We start from the raw sequence: 22,928 nt of genomic DNA, 5'->3' as shown, positions 1-22,928 counted from the left end.
TAGTAAGCCTTCAATGTTAAAGAATACACATGTGCACTCATTAGTATACATACACACACACACACACACACACACACACAGAGAGAGAGAAAGAGAGACACACAGAGAGAGAGAGAGAGAGAGAGAGAGATAATTCTACTTGAAAACTAAAGTACAATCTGACAGTGTGTATCAATATTTAAGAAATCCTTTGACCCAGATATCCAGCTTGTAAGAATTGGTCCTAAGGATAAGCATTTTTATCACAATGTTTTTTATAATAGTGGAAAATTCTAATAAACTCAAATCCATCAATAGATCAGTTAAAAGAATAGAAGGGCATCTATAAAATAGAATGTGGATACACAGCAACTAAAAATAACAAAGCAGAATTGTAATTATTGATATAAAAAAGTCGATGACATCAAATTAAAATGTAACTTGCACAGTAATATTTATGGGGTGATTTTTTAATCAAAATAAAAGAATAAAAGAAAAGAAAAATCATCAAAAAATCTTTAAAATATATGCCAATGTATTTTTAGTTATCTTTAATTATGGGAAAAGGGGTAATCTTTACTTTCCTTTTTTCTGAATGTTCTGAATTATACACACACATGCATACATATATACATTTCATAATCGGAATGAAGTTATATAGCTATTTAAAAATAACTCTCAGTTCAGATCCCAGCTCCTCTGAGAGGCGCTCCTTGGCTCTCCAGGCAGTGTTCAATGATACAGCTCTTCTGTGCTCTCATAATTCCCTATGCACATAACTTCTCTTGCATTTATCTCTCTGCATTATAGTTTTCCTTTTATATATCAGTCTCATCAACAAAACATGTGAATTTGAGGGCAGAACCTTTGTCTCATTCATCTTTGATTTTCCCTTATATAGCACTTGACTTATAGTTTATGCTCAATAAATGTTTGCTGAATGAATAGAGGAGTAAATAAATGGGCCTCCCAGAGCTTTCATTAAAAGGCTCTTCTGATGTGAATTAAATAAGTCTTCAGAGTCTAGTGAAAAAGTAAGAATAGAGGTGATGCTCAACTAGCCCTTCATGATCTCGCTGTATCACCTGAGATGCACAGACTGGGATCCCCTGAATAGGTGCCCCCAGTACACATAAAATGCTCAATATTTGTTTGTTAACAAGAACAATAAGGATTAAATGGATGACAATGAGAAGAAGAGATAAGAAGGAGACAATTTCCATCCTAAGCAGAGGATTTACTAATGGCTGGTACCAAGGCCTGAGAACTGCTCTGGTATTAAAAAGCAGATGCAAGGGAGACTTAGAGATCATATCATCCACCTTCCTCGTTTCAAAAATGAGAAGTCTATGGCCCAATGAGAGAGATAATTTACCAAAAACATGGGGCAAGTTAGCAGCAAAATCTAGATTAGAACCCAGAGCTCTCACTCCCCAGCCTGGGGATGCTTTCTGCAAAGATACCCCTTGCCTGAACCACAGCCTGAGGTTTCTGTTATTTCAGCATGCTCTGGTTTTCTAGTTGGGTAAATAGAAGGTGAAATCAGGATGTTCCTATTCATCTCTGTTTGCCTTTTTTTTCCCTTCTTCCTTCCACTCTATATGCTGTTCGAACCAGACCCCCTTCCCAGAGCAACTGCCCCTCTGTCAGCAATCTGCATGTGTCTAGAGACCTCACTGCCCTGGGTGTTGAATCTCACCTACCAGGGTTTTGTTCTGTTGAATAAAAGCAAAGCCTGCATCAGGCAACAAATACTTTCCAATTCTTGAATAATTGAAAGGCTGGGCCCCAAGCCGCAGCAGGCTAAGAATTGATTAGAAATGGAGAAGTGGGGAGGCTAGGAATTGATTAGAAATGGAGAAGTGGGGAGCCGGCAGCTTGCATCACCCCTGGGGGTGTGGAGCACTCAGGGAAACCTCCTCCTTCAGGGACTGGCCATGAGCTTATGCTTCTTTGTGGGACAGTAGCAAGAACTTTGCAAGGATTAGCTGCTCTATACTTTCATAGCAAGCATATGTTTCTGTCACCAAATTAATATCTATGGTAAAAGCAACGAAAATGCAGATCGCTTGTTCTCCATCCCCAAGCCCGTGACTACTGAACAAGGAAACAGAGTGTGACTCAAATATCTTTGAATTTTCTCAAATGGAAACTTAGTGAGAAGTAGGCCCATTTCTCAGCTGAAACATGAGGACCAAGAAAATACATAATTCATTTTGATGCTCTCCTTTCCCAGGTCAGATGAAGAATACGAATTGCATGTCACACTGACAGCATTTCACAGCCTGCTATGGACTCTCCGGTCTCCCCGACTCCACAAGGCAGACAGGATAGAGAACCCCCTTTATCGGAGGGAGATTGGGGAGCAGGGCAGGAATTGGACCCAGGACTCCGGCCTCTCAACCAGACTTGTGTGATCCTCTGGGGTCAGCTGCCTCCAGACAATAGTGCAGCCACACCCATCCCTGCACACTTCGAACAGGGTCCTCTCCCTTCTCAGTTTAAATCTATCTTTTGTCAGTTATTTCCTTGGGATATAGACCAAAATCCTGACGAAGTTCTTCTGCAATCCAGTCTATCCTGTATTTGTCCTGTAGTGGGCTCCCCAGAGATTGTCATGCCCCCTACCATAGCAGCTTAGGTCTTCATTCTGAGCTTAGAAGTAGCAAGTTGTATGGCTCTGGTTCTTTCATGTGTGTCCACCAGGCCTGCAACATTCCTAGTGAGCACCTTCGCATCACTCAAGGTTTTAGTAGATGCACCTTTCTCCAGGGAGTCCTTTCTCTAATTCCCAAGGAGATGATGCCCCATGATGCACATTGCGATGGCACACTGCACTCCCCATTTACCTCCCTCATAATCACTGCTCCAGCAACTCCTTCCCATCAGCCTGTGAGCTCCATTCTAGCCAGATGATGACTGTCAAGTTCATGTCTGTAAACCAGCACTTGTTACAGTGTCTGGCTACAAGGAGGGCTTAGTAAAATGAACTGTGGAATAAAAAGCAAAAACAGAAACAGAATCAAAATTGTGCCAAGGTCCTAACTATTTTTTCATTTGTAGGTTTTTTTCCAATAAATATTAATAGTTTTGGTCCACTACGTGCCAGGAACTGCTCTAGGCACAGAAGACACAACAGTGAAAAATATCAGCCAAATATCTTTGCACTTACTTACACTTTGGCTTATGTTCTAGTTAAAGGAGGCAAACAAGGAAGAAAATTATCAAACAAAACATACGGTTAGTAACGTGGTGCTTGACATCATTGTATGGGTGGTATCGGGAAGAACTAGAGGATGTTTAAACACAGGTGCTGACCACAGGTAGCTCGAATTAATTCTCATGCTACCTAGGAGGTCCCTGCAGTCTCTATTCCACTAAATTTCTTTTATATCCAAGTCCCCTAATGGTGTACATTTAATTAGCTTTCTATTTTAATGCTACTTTAGCTCATTCTGGGATGATATATGGGTCAGGCATCATTTTGTTCCCATCAAATCATTTCCTTTGGATAAATTCTTAAATGGAGAATTATTTAATGAAAATGTACATTTCGTAAGATCCCACGGTATACTTCCATTTCGTTATTCCAACTAATGTTAGAAATTTATAAGGTCATTTAAGCAAAAATGGGTGCACTGCTTTTTTTTATATCATCAACAGGACTGAAAAAAAGTGTTGTTTGTTTGCTGTTATTATTTTAGTATATCTGAGAAAAAGGTACTTCAAGGTTGCTTTCATTTGTACTTGATTCTCTCGTTTTTATTTTTAAAATCTGATTGCTTGAATACAAAACACTGCTTTTTTATCTTGTGAAAGGCACAACTGTGTTTATTAAACCTGAGATCTTTGTATTTTCAACCAGAGAGCAGAGACTGCATCAAAGACCAAGACAGAGAAGTAAATTACACAAAACTACAAGGTTTTTCCATTAGGACAACTGAATCATGAAAGCCACTACAATTGAAATATGAAGAAGGCTGATGGAGTTTGCAAGGCAAACTTGCCATGTTGGCACCTTATTAAACACTGGATTTTAAAATACTTAAGGTAAATAAGCAATATTCGCATGCAATACCAAGGCCTAGAGTTGACATGATTTCCAAGGGTTCAGAGAATATCAATAATTTTTGACCAATTGAAGAGTAGTCCTCAGACAATTTCTTTATCTTTATTTGCTTTTTTTGAGTAGAAATTTTGGATTTTACATTCTGAAGACTTGATTATTCAGATTATTTCTATATAGTGAAATAAATTTGTAAGTAAAGGCTTTTTCAGTACATTATTTCATGTTAAAAAATGATAATAACTATTTAGACCACTTATGATTCCATTTTATTGCTATGATTAGCTTTAGTACATAGCTTTTAAAATTGAATATGAGCTCTATCCCAACCATCTTCAAATTTCTACTTTCAGAAATAGTGCTTGGAAATTTCAATTACTAATTTAAGTCTAATATCAAATATGAGATGCTCTGGACAATTTGTGTTTTTCTTATTATCTGGCATTTTTTTATATCAATTAGAAAGCATGTCTTTTAGTTTCAACTAGATTTTATGTACCTGTATTAAAAAAAAAATGAGGCACAATTTACATATAATAACATCAACCATTTTTGAAGTACATTTCTATGTGTTTGAAAATAAGATTATAAATAATGTAACAGCTACCAGCATAAAGATGTAGAACAGTTTCCTTTCCTTCAGACATGTTCCCATACTCCTTCACAGTCAACTGCTCCCACTATCTTAAGCTCCTATCAACTACTGATCTGTTTTTGCCTTTTCCAGAATACCACAGAAATTAAATTATGCAGTGTATATACAACCTTTTCAGTTAGCTTCTTTCAATTAGCAGAATGCATTTGAGTTTTATACAGGGTGTTCCTTTATATTGCTAAATAGCATTCCTTTGAATAGACATACCACAGTTTGCTTATCTATTTTACTTTAAGTACATCTACATAATTTTCAGGTTTGACCAATCATGAATAAAGTTGCTATAAACATTCTCGTACAGATTGTGTGGTTGTAAGTTTTTATTTCTTGTGGAACAAACATGACACTGACAAATTGCTTTCCAAAATAGCTGAACGTGACTTACTCTCATCCTGTTGCAATCTGTGAACATTCCAGTTGCTCTACATTCTCATCAGCACTTAGCATTGTCTGTTGTTTTTATTTTAGCCTGTTTAATTGGTGCATATCTAATTGTGATTTTAATCTGCATTTTTATGACTAATGAAGCTGAGTAACCTTTCCTGGGCTTATTTGCCATCCATATTTTTTGATAAAGTACCTGTTCAAATATTTTTTCATATTTAATTGGATTAGTTGTTTTCTTATTGAGTTTTCAGATGCGTTTACGTATTCTGAATACAAGTCCTTAATATTTTGCCAGTGTTTTCTCTCAGTCTATGGCTTGTCTTTTCATTTTTCTAACAGTACTTTTTGCAAAACAGAAATTTTTAATTGTGAAAAAGTCTAATTTATAATCCTTTTTAACAGTATGCATTTTTGTGTTTTTGTTTTTTGCCCCATCTCTTTTCACTCTTAGTGACACCTCAACTGACCGTGTTCAGCAGGAATGGTTTAGCCTGTTTCACCAGCACATCCAGTGGCTACTGAATCTCTTTAACATGAAGGAATCAAATAAGAGGACATGGAAAGAACATCAAACTGAGAGTCAAGATGTCTAGATTCTTGTTTTGCCTTTGACCTTCAACTAATGATTTAAATTCCCTAAACTTCTATTCCTTCACCTGCATTTTATTTTATTTACTTATTTATTTAAAGCTAGGATTTCTCTCTGTTGCCCAGGCTGGAGTGCAATAGTGTGATCATAACTCACTGCATCCTTGACGTCCTGGGATCAAGAGATCTTCCTGCCTTAGTCTCTGAAGTAGCTGGGACTGCAAGGCATGAGCTACCACACCCAGCTCTTATCTACACTTTAGAAATAAAACCTGCTTTACTCATCTCAGGAATAATGAGGATAGCATTAAGTAAAAGACACAAAGCACTTACAAAGTGCTGGAAAGGTTATACCTTTATAGAACATCACTAGAGAAACATTTTCCACTTCTAAGAGCCTCCCATCAACTTTAACAAACTTACTTGGACCCCACATTACAAAGGTATTTCTGTAAGTAGAAACACAAAACTCTCATATACATTGAATACTCGGTGCATGCCGATTTTTCCTTTAGAATATCCTTTAGCAACTTCAAACTTGCTTTTCATTCTCTTATAATAAATTTATTTTTTTAAATTCCATATATTTAACACTGAATAGTACCAGGATTTTATTTCAAAAACATATTTTTTAAAATTTTTCAAAAAGAAATGCCCTAACCAGCAACATAATTAAGTGAGATTCCTTCCTTTGGACATTTGGCAGAAATGTCTTCTTTTATGAAACAGTGGTGTTATTCAATAATGAAGCATGGCTTTTTTCCCCTCTCTTACTCTCAAAAGAGGGAATTGAAGTATAGCCAAAACTTCAACATTCTCTAGGATATACATGTGCTTTTTCTAGTAAAACTGGATTTCAAAACACAATATTTCTGTGAACAGGAATATTTGTGGTTAAGCATTTTATCTACAAGGTTCTAAATATTGAAACTAATGAAGTGACACTTTTAAAGAAAAAAGGTTTAGTCTGTATAAGTATGGAGAGTGAATAATGTGCCACTTTCACAAAGTTTTTAATATATTTGCTTAATATGTTTAAGTAAACTTTTTTAAATGTTAAAAAGTCTTTTTTCTAAGTTGTGTAGCTAATTATGGCAAAATTGCTATTAGCTTATTTAGGGAAATAGGTATATCTCACATTGAACTCTTGTGATAATGAGTCAGCACAAACCTAGAATAATTATTTTTAAATGAAGATCAAACTGTGTCACTCCTCTAGTCAATGTCACTCCTCTAATCAATGTCACTCCTCTAGTCAATGCCACCTTGCTTAGAGGGAAAGCCACAGTCTCCCCAGGGCCCAATCTCAATGCCCCCTGCCACGTCCTATCCCATCACTCTCTTCTCTTGCCTTCCCCACTCCAGTTGACTGGTCTCCTTCCTCTTTCTTGTTCATTTCAGGCCTTATGCTCTTACTAGTGTCTTCTGCCTGGAATGATCTTCCCTGGATAACACATTCCTGGCCCAGGACCAGCAACATAATGTTTCATGCTCAGTGTGAAATGAAAAATGCTTTTTGTTAAAAATTGGTAAGAATCACAAGATGGCATCAGCGGAGCATTAAACCAAGTGTGGGGTCCTGTGCAATTGCATGAGTAGTGTATTAGTCCATTCTCACTCGGCTATAAGGAAATACCTGAGACTGGATAATGTATAAAGGAAAGAAGTTTAATTGACTCACAATTCCACATGGCTAGGAAGGTCTCATGAAACGTACAATCATGATGAAAGGGGAAGCAAACATGTCCTTCCTCACATGGTGGCAGCAAGAAGTACAGAGTGAAAGTGGGGGGAAACCCCTGATAAAATCATTAGATCTCATGAGAACTCACTCACTATCATGAGAACAGCATGGAGGTAATCACTCCCATGATGTAATTACCTCCCACCAGGTTCCTTCCACAGCACCTGGGGATTATGGGAACTACAATTCAAGATGAGATTTGGGTGGGGACACAGCCAACCACATCAGGTGGTATGCTCAGGAAGCCAATCTATCTGGCTTCTCACTTCCTTTATATCTTTGTTCTGGTGTCACCATATGTTAGAGAAGTTGTCCTTCTCCCCATTCTATGTAGGATAGCTATCCCTGGCACTCTTTGTTTCCTTCCCTTGTTTTGCAGTTCTCCTTAGCACTTGCCACCACCTGATCTACTCTACACTAAATCATTTACTTCTTTCTTTGGTGTCTATCTTCTCCTGTAGAAATATAAAGGCCATACGTGCTTTATCACCGGGAGGGTAGAATATGCCCAGCACATAGTAGCCACTTGAATATTTGCTGATTGAATGAATAAATGAATAGATGAAAAGCAGTGAAAAGCTGAGGCCATATAAGTAAAAAGCAAAGCTTTTTTTTTTTAAGGATTCAAGAGACACATCAGAATTTGAAACAGAGAATACAGAAACTGTGTTTTGCATGCATGTGGAGTCTAAATTTAAGAATGCAAATTTGGGAATGAGGAGAATGGATTTTGCTTCAGCTCTAACACAGGCTGGCTCTGTGACTTTGGAGCGGTCTCTTGACCTCTCTGAATCCCATGTTGTCACCAGTGTAGCGAGGAGCATTCTAGCATTCTATGACTTTATGGAACAATCTTACATACTTGTAAGTCCAAGCTCAACATCCCAAATGAAACAGTGGAGTAATCTTGTCAGTTGAACCTATTTTCTGTATGTTTGGGTGAAAACCCAAAACGCAGACATTCTCTTTGTATTACCAGTCTAGCATATATACCGTTCTTTTCCTTCAATATGATGGTCTAGTTAAGGCCTCAGAAAATTGTTTCCCTGAGGAAAAAATGAGTCTACTTTGAGGAAGAGCTAGAATTATTATGAATGGCTTGTACAACAGAGTTTGTGGAATTTGAACCCTTAAATGGGGTCATACAGATAGGCTTATTCAGACCCACAGGATGTTATGTGTTGGTTCCTTACAAAGGGAAAGAAACCTAAATGTAGAGCCTGCTGATCCTCGATTTCCTTACTGCTGGTTAGGACATTCTGGGGTGTCTATTGCTGAATCTATTGTGGAAAACAGAATCCTCATTTACTATGCCAAGTTCCTTTTTTTATTATTAATTTCAAAAATCATGAAGAAATGTTCTGATCATAAATTCTCTTGGCATAGATGATATAAAAAACACAAAACATTAAAATGCCTCCTGGCTCTGTATATGTCTGTGTTGAAAAATATTTGTTTTCCAAACCTCAGCCTCTCTCCTTTTTGGTCAATAATTGTGCACAGTATTTGCTTTGTAGTTTGTTTTTTATGTCCATTTTGCTTAAGATAATGTCATGTGTCCTTTTTTATACTTCTGACACATTTTTCCTCTACTCATTGTGTTTTTTGCAAAGAAGCAAACAGATTTTTCTTCAGAATTCACATTAATCCTTCCCACTGAATTATTTTTCATGTGCTTTTATCACTATCTTAAAATAATCATGCTTATCCAATGGAATAGGAGGAAGATAGACCTAAATTACATAAAAATGGACAGAGGCAAAATGAACCAAAGTGAGACCCATTACAGATGCTGAGAGCAAGGTTATAGACTTGGCCAATTGACCAGGGAAAGGCTTACACGTTCTATAAATCTCAGTACAAGGTCGGAATAGGACTTAAGAGGCAGAGCAAGACGGCTGAAGAGAAGGCCCCACCCATCATCCTTCTTTGCAAAGACATCAATTTAACAACTATCTACACATGTAAAAAAACAAAACAAAACAAAAACACCCTCTTAAGAACCAAAAATCAGGTGAAAACTCACAGCACCTGGTTGTAGCAACTTTGTATTGCTGAAAGAGGCACTGAAGAGTAATAGGAAAAGCAGGCTGGAATTACTACCAGCACCCCTCCCAACCCCAGGTGGCTGCTGCCTGGTGTGGAGAGCATCTCTGTGCACTGGGGGAGGGAGAACACAACAATGGTGAGGCATTGAACTCAGTGCTGTCCCATTACAGCAGAAAGGAAAACTGGACCAAATTCAGCTGACTCCTTCCCATAGAGGGAGCATTTAAATCAGCTCTAGCCAGAAGGGAATCCTGGATCCCAGAGATTGGAACTTGAGTTCCAGGAAACCTTGCCACTGGGGTCTAAAGTGCCCAGGGACTGTAAATAAACTTGAAATGCAGTCTAGCCCACAAGGACTGCAAATTTTAGAGGAATTCTACTGTCGAACTGAGCCTAGAGCCAGTAGACTTAGGTGGCGAGGGTGGTGAGGGGAATGATAACTACCGAAGATACCAACTGGGGCAGCTAAAGGAGTGCTGGTATCACCCTTCCCCTAACCCCCGGCAGCAAAGCTCACGGTTCCAAAAGAGATCCCTTCCTTCTGCTTGAGAAGAGGAAAGGAAAGAATGGAGAGGAATTTGCCTTTCATCTTGGATACCAGCTCAGCCACAGCAGGATAGGGCACTGGTCAGAGTGGTGAGATCTCCCATCCCAGGCTCCAGCTTCTGGACAACATTTCTAGACACACCACGGGCCAGAAAAGAACTCGCTGCCTTGAAGGGAAGGACTCAGTCCTAGCAGCATTAATCACACCTGCTAACTAAAGAGCCCTTGGGCCCTGAATAACCAGCAATGATACCCGAGTACTATGATGAGAGTCTTTCACAGGACTCTGAGACTAGGTATAGGAGGAGCATACCTCAACATAATAAAAGCCATATGTGACATGCCTACAGCTAGTATCATACTGAATGGGGAAAAACTAGAATCCTTTCCACTGAGATCTGGAAAATGACAAGGATGCCCATTTTCACCACTGTTATTCAACATAATACTAGAAGATCTAGCTAGAGCAATCAAGCAAAAAAAAAAAAAGTCATCCAAATTAGAAATGAAGAAGTCAAATTATACTGTTTGCAGATGATATGATCTTATATTTGGAAAAACCTGAAGACTCCATGAAGAAACTGTTAGAACTGATAAGTCCAGTAAAGCTGTAGGATACAAAATAAACTTACAAAAATCAGTAGCATTTCTATATGCCAACAGGGAAAAATACGAAAAGGAAATAAAAAAGTAATCCCATTTTCAGTAGCCACACAGAAAATTAAATACCTAGGAATTAACTTAACCAAAGAAGTGAAAGATCTCTGTAATAAAAACTATAAGACATTGATGAAAGAAATTGAAGGAGACACCAAAAAATAGAAAGCTATTCCATGTTCATGGATCAGAAGAATCAATATTGTTAAAATGTCTGTACTACCCAAAGCCATCTACAGATTCAATCCAATCCCTATCAAAGTACTGATAACATTCTTCACAGAAATTGAAAAAAATCCTAAAAGATATATAAATTCACAAAAGACCCAGAATAGCCAAAGCTATCCTAATCAAAAAAAAAGAAAACTGGATGAATCATGTTACCTGACTTCAAATTATACTACAAAGCAAGAGTAACCAAAACAGTATGGTACTGACATAAAAACAGACACACATAGATCAATGAAATAGAATAGAGAACCCAGAAACAAATCTGTACATCTACAGTGAACTCTTTTTTGGCAAAGGTGACAAGAGCATACAGTGGGGAAAATACATTCTCTTCAATAAATGGTACTTGGAAAACTGGATATCCATATACAGAAAAATGAAACTAGATACCTATATCTTGCATATATAAAAATCAAATAAAAATAGATTAAATATTTAAATCTAAGACATCAAACTCTGAAACTACTGCAAGAGAACATTAGGGAAAATCCCCACGATATTGGTCTCTGCAAAAATTTGAGTAATACCCCACAAGCACAAGGAACCAAAGCAAAAATGAAAAAATGGGATCACATTAAGTCAAAAACCTTTTGCACAGCAAAGGAAACAATTGAGAAAGTCAAAAGACAACCCATAGGATGGGAGAAAACATTTTCAAGCTACCCATCTGACAAGGCATTATTAACCAAGATATATAAGCAGCTCAAACAACTCTACAGGAAAAAAATCTAGTAATCTATCAAAAAACGGGCAAAAGATTTAAATAAACATTTCTCAAAAGAAGACACGCAAATGGCAAACAGGCACATGAAAAGGTGCTCCGTATCACTGATCATCAGAGAAATGCAAATCAAAACCATGACGGGATATAATAGCATCTCACACCGGTTAAAATGGCTTATATCTAAAAGACAGGCAGTAACAAATGCTGGTGACAAAACAGAGAAAAGGGACCCCTTATACACTATGGATGGGAATGTAAATTGGTATAACCACTATGGAGAACAGTTCAAAGGTTCCTCAAAAAAAAAAAAACAAAAATAGAGTGTGACGGTTAATACTAAGTTTCAACTTGATTGTACTGAAGGATGCAAAGTACTGATCCTGGGTGTGTCTGTGAGTGTTGCCAAAGGAAATTAACATTAGAGTTGGTGTGCTGGGAAAGGCAGACCCAACCTTAATCTAGGTGGGCATCATCTAATCAGCTGCCGGCATGGCTGGAATATAAAGCAGGTAGAAAAACGTGAAAAGCTAAACTGGCCTAGCCTCCCAGCCTACAGTTTTCTCCCATGCTGGACCCTTCCTGCCTCGAACATCAGACTCCAAGTTCTTCAGTTTTGTGACTCAGACTGGCTTTCCTTGCTCCTCAGCTTGCAGCCGACCTATTGTGGGACCTTGTGATTGTGTGAGTTAACACTTAATAAACTCCCCTTTATGTATATATATATATCCTATTAGTTCTATCCCTCTAGAGAACCCAGACTAATATATAGAGCTACCATAAGATTGAGGAATCCCATTGCTAGGTATACACCCAAAAGAAAGGAAGTCAGTATTTGAAAGAGATATCCCATGTTTGTTGCAGCACTGTTTACAATAGCTAAAATTTGGAAGCAACCTAACTAAGTATCCATCAAAAGGTCAATGGATTTAAAAAACAAAATTGGTATTCATACACAATGAAGTACAATTCAGCCATAAAAAGAAAGAGATCCTGCCATTTGCAACAATGTGGATGGAAGTGGAGATTATTATGTTAAGTGAAATAAGCCAGACATAGAAAGACAAACATCACATGTTCTCACTTATTTTAAGGATCTAAAAATAAAAACAGTTGAATTCATGGACATAGAGAGTAGATGTTACCAGAGTCTGGGAAGGGTGGTAGCAGGAGATGGGGAAGGGGAATACGGTTAAAGTGTACAGAGAAATGTTACAAGGAATAAATAAGATCCACTATTTGACAGCACAACAGAATGACTGTAATCAATAATAACTTAATTGTGCATTTTAAAACAACTAAAAGAATATAATTGGATTGTTTGTAATACAAAGGATAAATGCTTGAGAGGATGAATGCCCTATTCTCCATGATGTGATTATTACACATTGCATGCCTATATCAAACATCTCATGTGCACCATAAATATGTACACCTACTATGCATCCACAAAAAAATTTTTTTTTTAATTTTTTAAAGTAGGACTTAATACTGGACTCCATTCATGTTGATTCCTTGTTATTCCCCCCAGTTAGAAACTCTTTCTAGAGACTAGGAATATAGGTCCTTACTGGGCAACCCCAACTATAATAGTTAGGAAGATGTGGATGCAGGAGGCTTGCTTGTTCATCAGAAAGACAGGTGTGGCAGAGTTTGACCTTAGTGCATTAAAAGTAAGTTGGAATTGAGTGCCTCGTCCCTAAGTGAGGCCAAATAAGCAGAAAAAACTGCTGTATTTATATAGCATTCCTAAGTGCATTACCAGCAGACCAGGAGCATCAGAGAAGCATGGCAACCCAGAACAACTCATGGGATACACATACAGATTCAAGGCTAGTTGCTTGTTTATGAAGGAAACTTCCCCCTTCCCTCCTAAATGTTTGAATAAAAACAGAAGAAATCTTCTTGCAATAGAAAATTAAGACCGATTTGACCACCTCATGTAAAAGAAAATCCCTTTGGTAGAAACTAGAAAACCTATGTCTAATCCCAACCATTCCACTAACCAGCCCATCTGTCAGCTAAACACCATGGTTAGGGTGACCCAGTTGATCACATGAAACTGAAGAATCACCCAGCTAAGCCCTTCTCAAATTTAAGAACATTGTGAAATATAGTAATATATTTCCTGTTTTAAGCTACCAAATTGTGGGGTAATACTTTGCACCTAGATGCAGTGCTGAGAAAGCGACATTGACTTTGAAGTCAAGAGGTGGGTGAAAGATAGAAAAGCCTTGAATAAACTATTGGCAAAATCTCAAAGGACAATGACAAAAGTGTTTTTGGAGGCTGCAGAAAAGATGTTAACAGTAGAAAGTTTAGTAAAACTGCCATCTATACTAATGTAGAGTATTGAAAATGTGTGTAACAAACTGTTAGATCTGGCCAAAGAGATGTCATGGCAAAGTGTCAAAAGTAGCAGCTGGTTTATTTAAACTGTATGTGATAAAGAACTGATAGAAATGAGACTAAGCAAGAAAATGTATAGCTTCCAAGTAGAATTTAGAAGAAATATAAGGAATACAGTACTCACTGGCTTCAAAAACATAAGTATGTCTATTCTCAGCTTCTCTGGATGGTGAAATGATCTCAGAGTAAGAATGGTCTCAGGGCAAAGATCTTAAAGATATTGTGGTAAAACGTTGTTGAAACTCAGAAAGATTTAAGTGTGCCTCGTATGCCTTCTAAGGATCTTAAGGATATGCCTAGTACACTCTCTTTGGTAGGCAAGAGAGCCTTTAAGAATCTCAAGGGTAAAACATTGTAAAAATCTTTCATCTAAACAAAAAGCCTTTAAGAATCTTGAAGGCTTTGTACCATAGCATGTTGTGGCACAACAAGCCAGAGAGAAGCTTTTGTGAAAGATAACTGTGAGTCACTTTTATCTAATGGAATTAACCCAAAAATGAGTCAAAGGAAGCTCACAAAGGTTTCTAAGAAAATTGTACTTTGGAAGCACCGTAGCTAGATAGAGACAATGCAAAATGGAAGACATTTGTACTTACAACTTACTTAGGGCAGGAAGCCAACTGAGAAAGCTACTCAGCTGCAAACATTGGCTATTTCTTATGTAAAAGATGACCCACAGGGTAGAACCAAGAGCCCAAAGAGCAGAGATAGGAGCCATGGAGAATCATTACCAGAGCAGAAGAAGAGGCCTAACTAACAAGTGACAACATGTGATCAACTGTATTTTATTTTAGCACTGGCTGGATTTCTGAATTGGCCTGGGCCTGTGACTGCTATGTGTCCCCTACTATCATCTTTTTAAGTAAGAATGTCTATTATGTTTATCCCATCCATGCATCACCATTGTATTTCGACTGTGTAGGAGGAAGATAATATGTCTCTTTATTTTACATAACTTCAGACCAAGAGGAACCATATTCAAATAACCACACCTGACAAGCCTCATTAGCTTAGATGCTTAGATTAACAGAAACCAGGGCCTTAGTTTAAGCTTAATGCTAGAATAGGATTAAAATTTTGAGTCTTGAAAGGCAGCAAATGTATGTGTATGTGGAAGAAATATAAATAGTTTGTGGCCAAAAGGTGGACTGTGATGGGTGAAAGATGGTCACAGTTCCTCTGGCACTGCTTCCCTGGAAAGGTGGAGTCCAATATGCTCCTCCCCTCTCATCGGAGCTGGCCTTGTAGACTTGTAAAACCAATGAAATGCAATGGAATTGACAGTCTGGGACTTTTGAGATGCTTTCACCTGGGCCTCTGGAAATGCTTTCAGGGAGCCGTGAGCCACCATACAGGAGAGGACACATGGAGGCATTCCAGTTGACAGTTTCAGCATAGCTCAGCCCTCCAGCTACCCAAATCAAATATCAGACATGGCACGAAGCTCTCTTGAAACTTCTCTCTGGACCAGCCTGTCCACCCATCAAATATTAAAACTGACCACAACCAATGCCATGTAGAGTAGAAGACTTGCCCAGGGAGGCCATGCCTGAATCTTACCCCATAAGATTGTGAGAATATTAAAGTAATTTTTTACATAAGCCACTAAGTATTTGGGAAAATTTGTGATGCAGCAGTAAATAACAAGAATGAGGTCTGGTCTCTTTCTCCTTCTGGGTCTCAGTTTTCTCACTGACAAAATGTGAGATTTGAATCAGACCCCTCAGTTTTCTTTCAATTTTAACAAAATTAGCAAACAACAATTAGTTTTATGAAATTGCCACAATCTTTCTTATAAAATCATCTAAAGGTAGTAAGCATTACAAATTAAGTCACTTCTAACTTAAACACCTGAACCAGAGTTAAAACGGTGGGGAATTGTTGCCAATACATACAAACCACCATTCTGGCTGAAGGAAAGCTAACAAGTTTAATGTTTTTATAGAGAGAGAGTGATTTCTCCTCAGTGACTCCATAGGGTTTAGTGAAATACACCCAAATTACCTTAAATCTAAAACATCTAAGTCTTTCAAACAAAACTTTCCTCTGAATGAGACATGACAATTGGTCTAGAAGATTAATTCCTATCTGCAAACAAATTGATGACTATGTATGCACAAGGGTAAATGCATGGACTTCTATTCATTTGGCATAGAAGTTCTTAGCTTGAAGTTTATGTACCCTCAAGGTGTCCATGGATAAAATTCAGGCATCCATGTACTTTCATGGGAATACAATTTTTTATTTTTTTAATGTTTAATTGAATTTAGCATTAATTTCAATAATATGACCAAAAAACCCAACAACTATTAGCAGTACCTGTGAGTTTTGTCACCACTAGAAATCAACAATATGTTCATATCACATAACAGCTGTGGCAAATATCTCAAATTATTATTTATGCTCATCACAATATTGAAATTAGCATTATTAATCCCACTGATGCAGCTTTTACATACTACATTAATAAAAAAAAGCTGTGTATACACACACATATATATATCTTACTATAAAACAAATTTGATATGTTGTTAACATATTGTTAACATGTTGATATGTTGTTAACATGCTTTTGATATGTTGATAACCATATTTTACTATAATTGGTTTGCTTTTTAATGCTCTATGTTTTAATTTAAATGTTTAAAAACATTATTCTGAGAAAGTATTCATAGGCTTCTCTGTACAACCAAAGGGCTCCATGACACCAAAAAGGTGAAGAATCCTTGCTGTTCAGCCCATAGCACAGCTCTGAGCTCACTTGAGTTTCCTGCCAGCCAGTACATGCTGAGCACCTGCCATGTACTCAAGTGGTCTCAGAGGTCAGCTGGCAGATACATTAGTTTTCTCCCGTTTTGCTTCCCTTTCCTAGCTCCCATAGTTGTTCTGAATATCAGCTGTGTCTTCAGACCCTCTCCCACTCCTGGCCCCCTCATTCTTCACAGACATTTCTGCCCCCCTCATTCTTCACAGACATTTCTGCCCCATACTTCATTATAGAAAAGATGAAACTTTCTCATTTTATTCATGCTCAATATTTCTATTGTTACATGTGTGCCCCTAACTAATATATATCTCCAAACCCTTTTCTCTTCTGAGTTTAAGTCTAAATTTCCAGCCACCTACTAATCTTCAATATCATTTACATACTTCAAATTAAGTGGATCATTCACGAAAGTTTCCTGCCGTCATACCTTCTGACTCACACTGACCACTAGGCACACACGGTCACAGCAATTCTGCACGTTAGGCCCTTAGGTGTCACATCTGGACTTAACCCCCTTTCCCTCACCCTCAAACATTTCTGAAATCCACTTCTCTTACTTGACTCAGACCCTGCTCAGCTCTTGCACTGATCATTTGAATGGCCTTTTAAAGAATTCCCAACTTCCACTATCTCATCTTTTTCCAATCCGACTAGAAGTATCTTTCTAGAACTCAAATTTGACCACTTCACTTTTCACCCTAAAAGCCGCACTGCATAAACTGTTAGGTCTCACCCGGGATTCATTAAAACACGAATTGCTTGGCCTCAACCCCAGAGTATCTGATCCAGGACATCTGCAGTGGGGCCTGAAAATTCGCATTTCTAACCAGTTCCCAGGTGACACTGATGCTGCTGGTCAGGAAGCCACACTTGAGAATTCCTGGCCTAGAACATAGTCTTTACATCTCTTTTCTTTGCAGTTCTTCCAGTAACAATTGTTTCAGACCCACAACATAGGTATGCCTGTTTATTTATAAATTACATACAGGTTCTAATGCATTAACATTGCAGGTACATTATGAAACAAATTATAAGTAATCATTTTAAGAGATAAAAACAAATAGAAAATTTAAAAATATTCTTTCTGCACCGAAATGGAGGATATTATACACCCCACATCAGAATATTCTGGGAGGGACAGAGATTAAGAATGAGCCCCAGGCTGAGATATTAAGTCCTGTATTCTTTGTTATTCTAGTCAATCATAGTCTGTTTGCTTTCTAATCCTGGCTCCAGGCTATAGAATGTTACAACCTTAGGGAAGATCCTTCACCTCTCTAAGCCTCTATGTCTTCCTCTGTAAAATGAAGATAATATTAAGTAACAACCTCACAGGATTATTTTCAAGATGAAATAAATTAATATGCATAAATGGTTTAACACATTCCTGGCATATAATAAATGCTTGATTAATGCTGACTATCATGATTGCTCCTGGTTAGTACCTGAAGCTACAACCATGCTGCTCAGTTCACTATTTCCTGTGTAAATAGCCATAACTCAATGTCTTTACTTGTGTTGTAGCCTCTGCCTGGAATATCTTTCCTTTATCTCAACTTGGGATAATATCCTTCTCATCTTTCACCAGCAAGCTGAAAATGTTACATCCCTTGGGACAGCAACGTACCTGAAAGTCCTGGCATAATTAATTGCTCTCTCCTCTTGGTTCTTACACTACTTTTACAAATCTCTAAATATTGCTTCCCACAATGTATTATGTACAGTTGCTTATATGCCATTTCTTCCAACATTGTGAACTCCTTTGTATGGCATTATGGTGGCCTATGATGCATTCATCACATCACCAGAGAAAATGCTTGGCATGCAGCAGATGCTAGATATTGACTGTGAAAGAGAGTGAAGACATGAGGGAGCTGGAGATAGAGAAAAAGGATGTTAAAAAAAAGAAAAGAAAAAAGGAGAAAAGGAAGAAAAATGAAGGGGAAATAAAAGAAAGGTTGGTCATCAGTTCTTTTCAAGTTCATGCTGGTATTTGGAAGAGCCTGACAATTTAGCTCCAGCACTACAACCTAACCCTGTGTTCAAATGCAGACAATGTCCTTCCCATGTGATTCCCCTCTTCAGCCCCACTTTCTCTGGTCCCTTGGACAAGAAGTCTAAGATATGATAAAAAATAAATATTTGTGTTTGTCCCTGGATTCTAAAACCCTTGGAATCTTCAGAATGATGAGTGTTTTTTGTATACAGTAGGATGACTGGTGACTGGGAGCACCTATATAGCTTATGGATTGAATTGGACTCCAAAAGACCAAATATTGACTAGAACCTTGGAACTTCCAGCTCTGCACCCAGCTTTTGGTGATTGAATTGAGTTCAATCACCAATGGCCAAGAATTTAACCAATCATGTCTACGTAATAAAACCTTCACAAAAATCCCAAAACAATGGGGTGGAGAGAGCATCCAGATTGATGAATACATCCACGCATTGGGAGTGCAGTACTTCCCAACTTCACCAGACAGCTCTTGCACCCAGGACCCTTCCGGACCTCACCCTAAGTACCTCTTCATTTGCCTGTTCATTGATATCCCCATAACTAAAGTGTTCCCGAGTTTTGTGAGCTATTTTAGCAAATCATCAAACCTGAGAAGGGTGTCATGGGAATTCCTAATTCATGGTTGGTCAGAAGGGCAGATGGCAATCTGAGACTTGCAACTGACATGTGAAATGGGAGAAGTCTCATAAGACTGATCCTGTGGGGTGTGCCTGAACTCTGGGTAGTTAGTCTAGAATTGAATTGAATTGTGAGACACCCAGTTGGTATCCAGAAAGTGGGAGGACTGGTTAGTATAGACAAAAACCACACACACATTTGGTGTCAGAAATATCTGGAGTAAAAAGAGTTCAGGCCAGGTGCAGTGGCTCATGCCTGTAATCCCAGCACTTTGGGAGGCTGAGGCAGGTGGATCACGAGGTCAGGAGTTTTAGACCAGCCTGACCAACATGGTGAAACCTTGCCTCTAGTAAAAATACAAAAATTAGCCGGGTGTGGTGGCGTGTGCCTGTAATTCCAGCTACTCCAGAGACTGAGGCAGGAGAATTGCTTGAACCAGGAAGTGAAGGTTGCAGTGAGCCAAGATCACACCACTGCACTCCAGCCTGGGCGACATAGCAAGACTCAGTCTTCAAAAAAAAAGAAAACAGTTCAGAGAGGCCAATTGGGTTGCCAACAGAGTCTGCCACTGCCTTATACAAGTATGCTAGCTAACCAGACAGGCACTACAGCCTGCATTATTCCCCGCTGGCCCCACATCCCGTTCACCTGAATGGAAAGTCCATGAAAGGGTGACAGCGTCAGCTAGAACTGATACTTCAATTCTCCTCTCTGGTTTCTGTAATTTTGTGGCCTTAGGATATCAAAAAGAAATGCCTGTTCTCAGTCTGAAAACTCTCCCAAACCCCGTTAATAACACTGCATAAGCTCACAGGCCCTGAAGGCTTCTAATTATGTCTCCTTGAGTCCTTTGCTACAGTATGTTCCAGTACATATCCACATCCATTTGAACCCTGAGTAAGATGTCTCAGAGTTCATACTCCCTGCATTATCAACAAGATTCCTGTGTTGTCTTCAGGACTCAACAGTTCTTGCAGAGTTACTACTCAATTTCCTCAGTAAGCTTGTTCTGTAAATCCTTATTGCCTGCTGACCGTGTGAAAGGAAAAGTAAAATCGAATTACACTGCCATTTGAATAAACCCATCAAGGCCCTCACCACCTGCTAACCAGATTTGCATTGTCACCCTACCTCTGCCCAGACTCCCCCTTCAGTGGAGCTCTATTTGCATGTGCTCATGATTACCAGGCTATATTATTGTGAAAGAAAAGCTGGCTTCATGTTATGTAAAGTACATTCTTAAACCGTGGCACACAGCATAAGGGAGCTGGATATACCCTTGTCAGCCCTAATGAAAGAAGAATATTAGACCCATTAAAAGGCTAAAGTCCAATCACCCTTCAGTGATTTTTCTTCTCATCAGCAAAAATGCTCATTAATTCTAATATCTTTGCTTTCAGGCATGAACTACGAGATCTGAGCAAAAATTTCATTTGTAATGAATACATCTTGTCAGAAGTAGAATTATGATGATTCTACTGGTGATAATAATAATAAGCCATATCAAGAGAACAAGAGGATTCCACGTTCTCTCATCTGGCAGAGGTTCTGTGAGACTCTTTGTCCATGACATCGTCTTGTGATGTTCCATGGCATCTATATAAATAATGAGACTACAAAAACAGAGGTTGATCTTCTAACCAACAGACCATAATGCAGACATCCATAACTGACTGCATCTGATGATGAGTATATGGTCTTTTCTTTTGAATAACTCTGGGAGCCTGTTTAGGAACCTGCATCTGGTTAGTTTACAGGGATGTGTTTTCTAGAATAAAAGTTTATTATAAGGATACTTGAACCTAGGTAGAAGGCTACAGAGTCACCTTGAAACCCAGATTTTCCAAGCCTGGGTCATTCTAAACAAAGAGATCATAGCTTTCTATGGTTTGGGAATTGACTCTCATAACCTGGATCTTCTTGTTTGACTTAGCATGTGTATTTTCTGTTATAGAAAATCTTGGAGCTCTGTATATAACATGTACCTAGAAAAACTTGTTTGATGAGTAAGTGAAGATGTTCAGCCTTGCTACTACCCAACACTGTCCTATTTGTTCCCTGGTCCTTAAGGAACAAGGCTGTTTATAAGTCAGGACAATTCTGCCATTCTCCCCCAAACTGATCCTAATCCCACCAACGTGCTGAAGGCAGAGGAAGACCTCATGGAACTGCCACATCAGCCCTGGCCTCTTCCTCTCCAAAACTATTTAACATGAAAGGATAGTGCCACTATATCTGAATCTCTGTGCTAATGGTCAAATAGTTTCTAATTGACACTGGCATATATTAATGTTCCCATTTACAAATAAGCAAACTGATTCAGCATGCTTAAGACACAGGCACCAAATCACACACCTAGGTAGCATGAAGTCAGGCTTTTAAACCTTGGTCCCTGATAGCAAAGCCCTGTTCTTCCTAATGTGCCCATGACTATAGTGGCCATGAATCAATAGAGCAATTAGAATTGTTATGTCTATTGTAATATTGAGTTAGAAAAAGGATTTGGTTTCAATAGATCAAAGAGAAAAGAAATTAGAAAGAGAGACTGTGGGGAAATGTGTATGTGGAGAGTTGCCAGGAGAGAGGCCAGCCAAAAAGGGATTTAACACAATTGCTTATCAAATGGGCAAAGGACAGGACATGCAATTCACAAGCGAGGATACATAATTAGTAGACAAATGGGAAAAACATATTATTTTTCTAGATATCAAGGAAAGGCAAATTAAAACAACAGTTTTATGCCCTCTAAGACAACAAAGAAAACAATGTCAGCACCCAGTGTTACCAAGGGTGTCATGAAACCCTGCACACAAATGTACCCTAGTGAAAATATAATTTGGAAAGCCCGTTTAGCACAAATTTACTTATAATTATCAAGAGTCATGCAGATGTGTATGCTTTTTATATTAAATAAAATATCTGAAAGAAAGAAAATATTTTCTGCGTATAAAGATGCGAACCATGGCAATATTCAGAATAGCAAAAGTTTAAAGTTAATTTAAGTGCCCTTGAACAAGATGATTAGGTTATGTGGAATGTTAACATGGTAGAACATTATCCAGAGTTAGCTCAAGCACGACCCTCTCTGGTGTGGACCACTGCAATGGATTTGTTTCTTGTATTCACCTTTTCTCCCAAGTCTAGGCTTTACCCTGCCATCAGTGGGGTTTTATGAACCTGGTATTTCTCCCACCTGCATGGGAGCATTCTGGCTCCTGAGGCCTCTGTGGGCTTTTCCCTACCTTCCTCTCCAACTTCATTTTTTGCAGTGGCCCCACCTGGAGGCCTCTGTTCCTCCTGTACTAAACAAATCATAAACACACCCATTTCCTGCGTAAACATCCATAATTCAATGTCTCTGTTTGTCTTGTAGCTTCTACCTGGAATAGCCTTTCTTCATATCCTCTTGGTAAAATCCTTCTTGTCCTTAAAACTTAGCTAAAAATATTAGCTTGGCTTTGCACATACATGTTTAGAATTCGTGGGGCCTTCTC

Source organism: Sapajus apella, unplaced genomic scaffold (assembly GCF_009761245.1).
Source record: "Sapajus apella isolate SASKATOON/1434 unplaced genomic scaffold, GSC_monkey_1.0 scaffold31, whole genome shotgun sequence".
NCBI classification, from domain to species: Eukaryota; Metazoa; Chordata; class Mammalia; order Primates; family Cebidae; genus Sapajus; species Sapajus apella.
Note: the sequence above shows the minus strand (reverse complement) of the source record.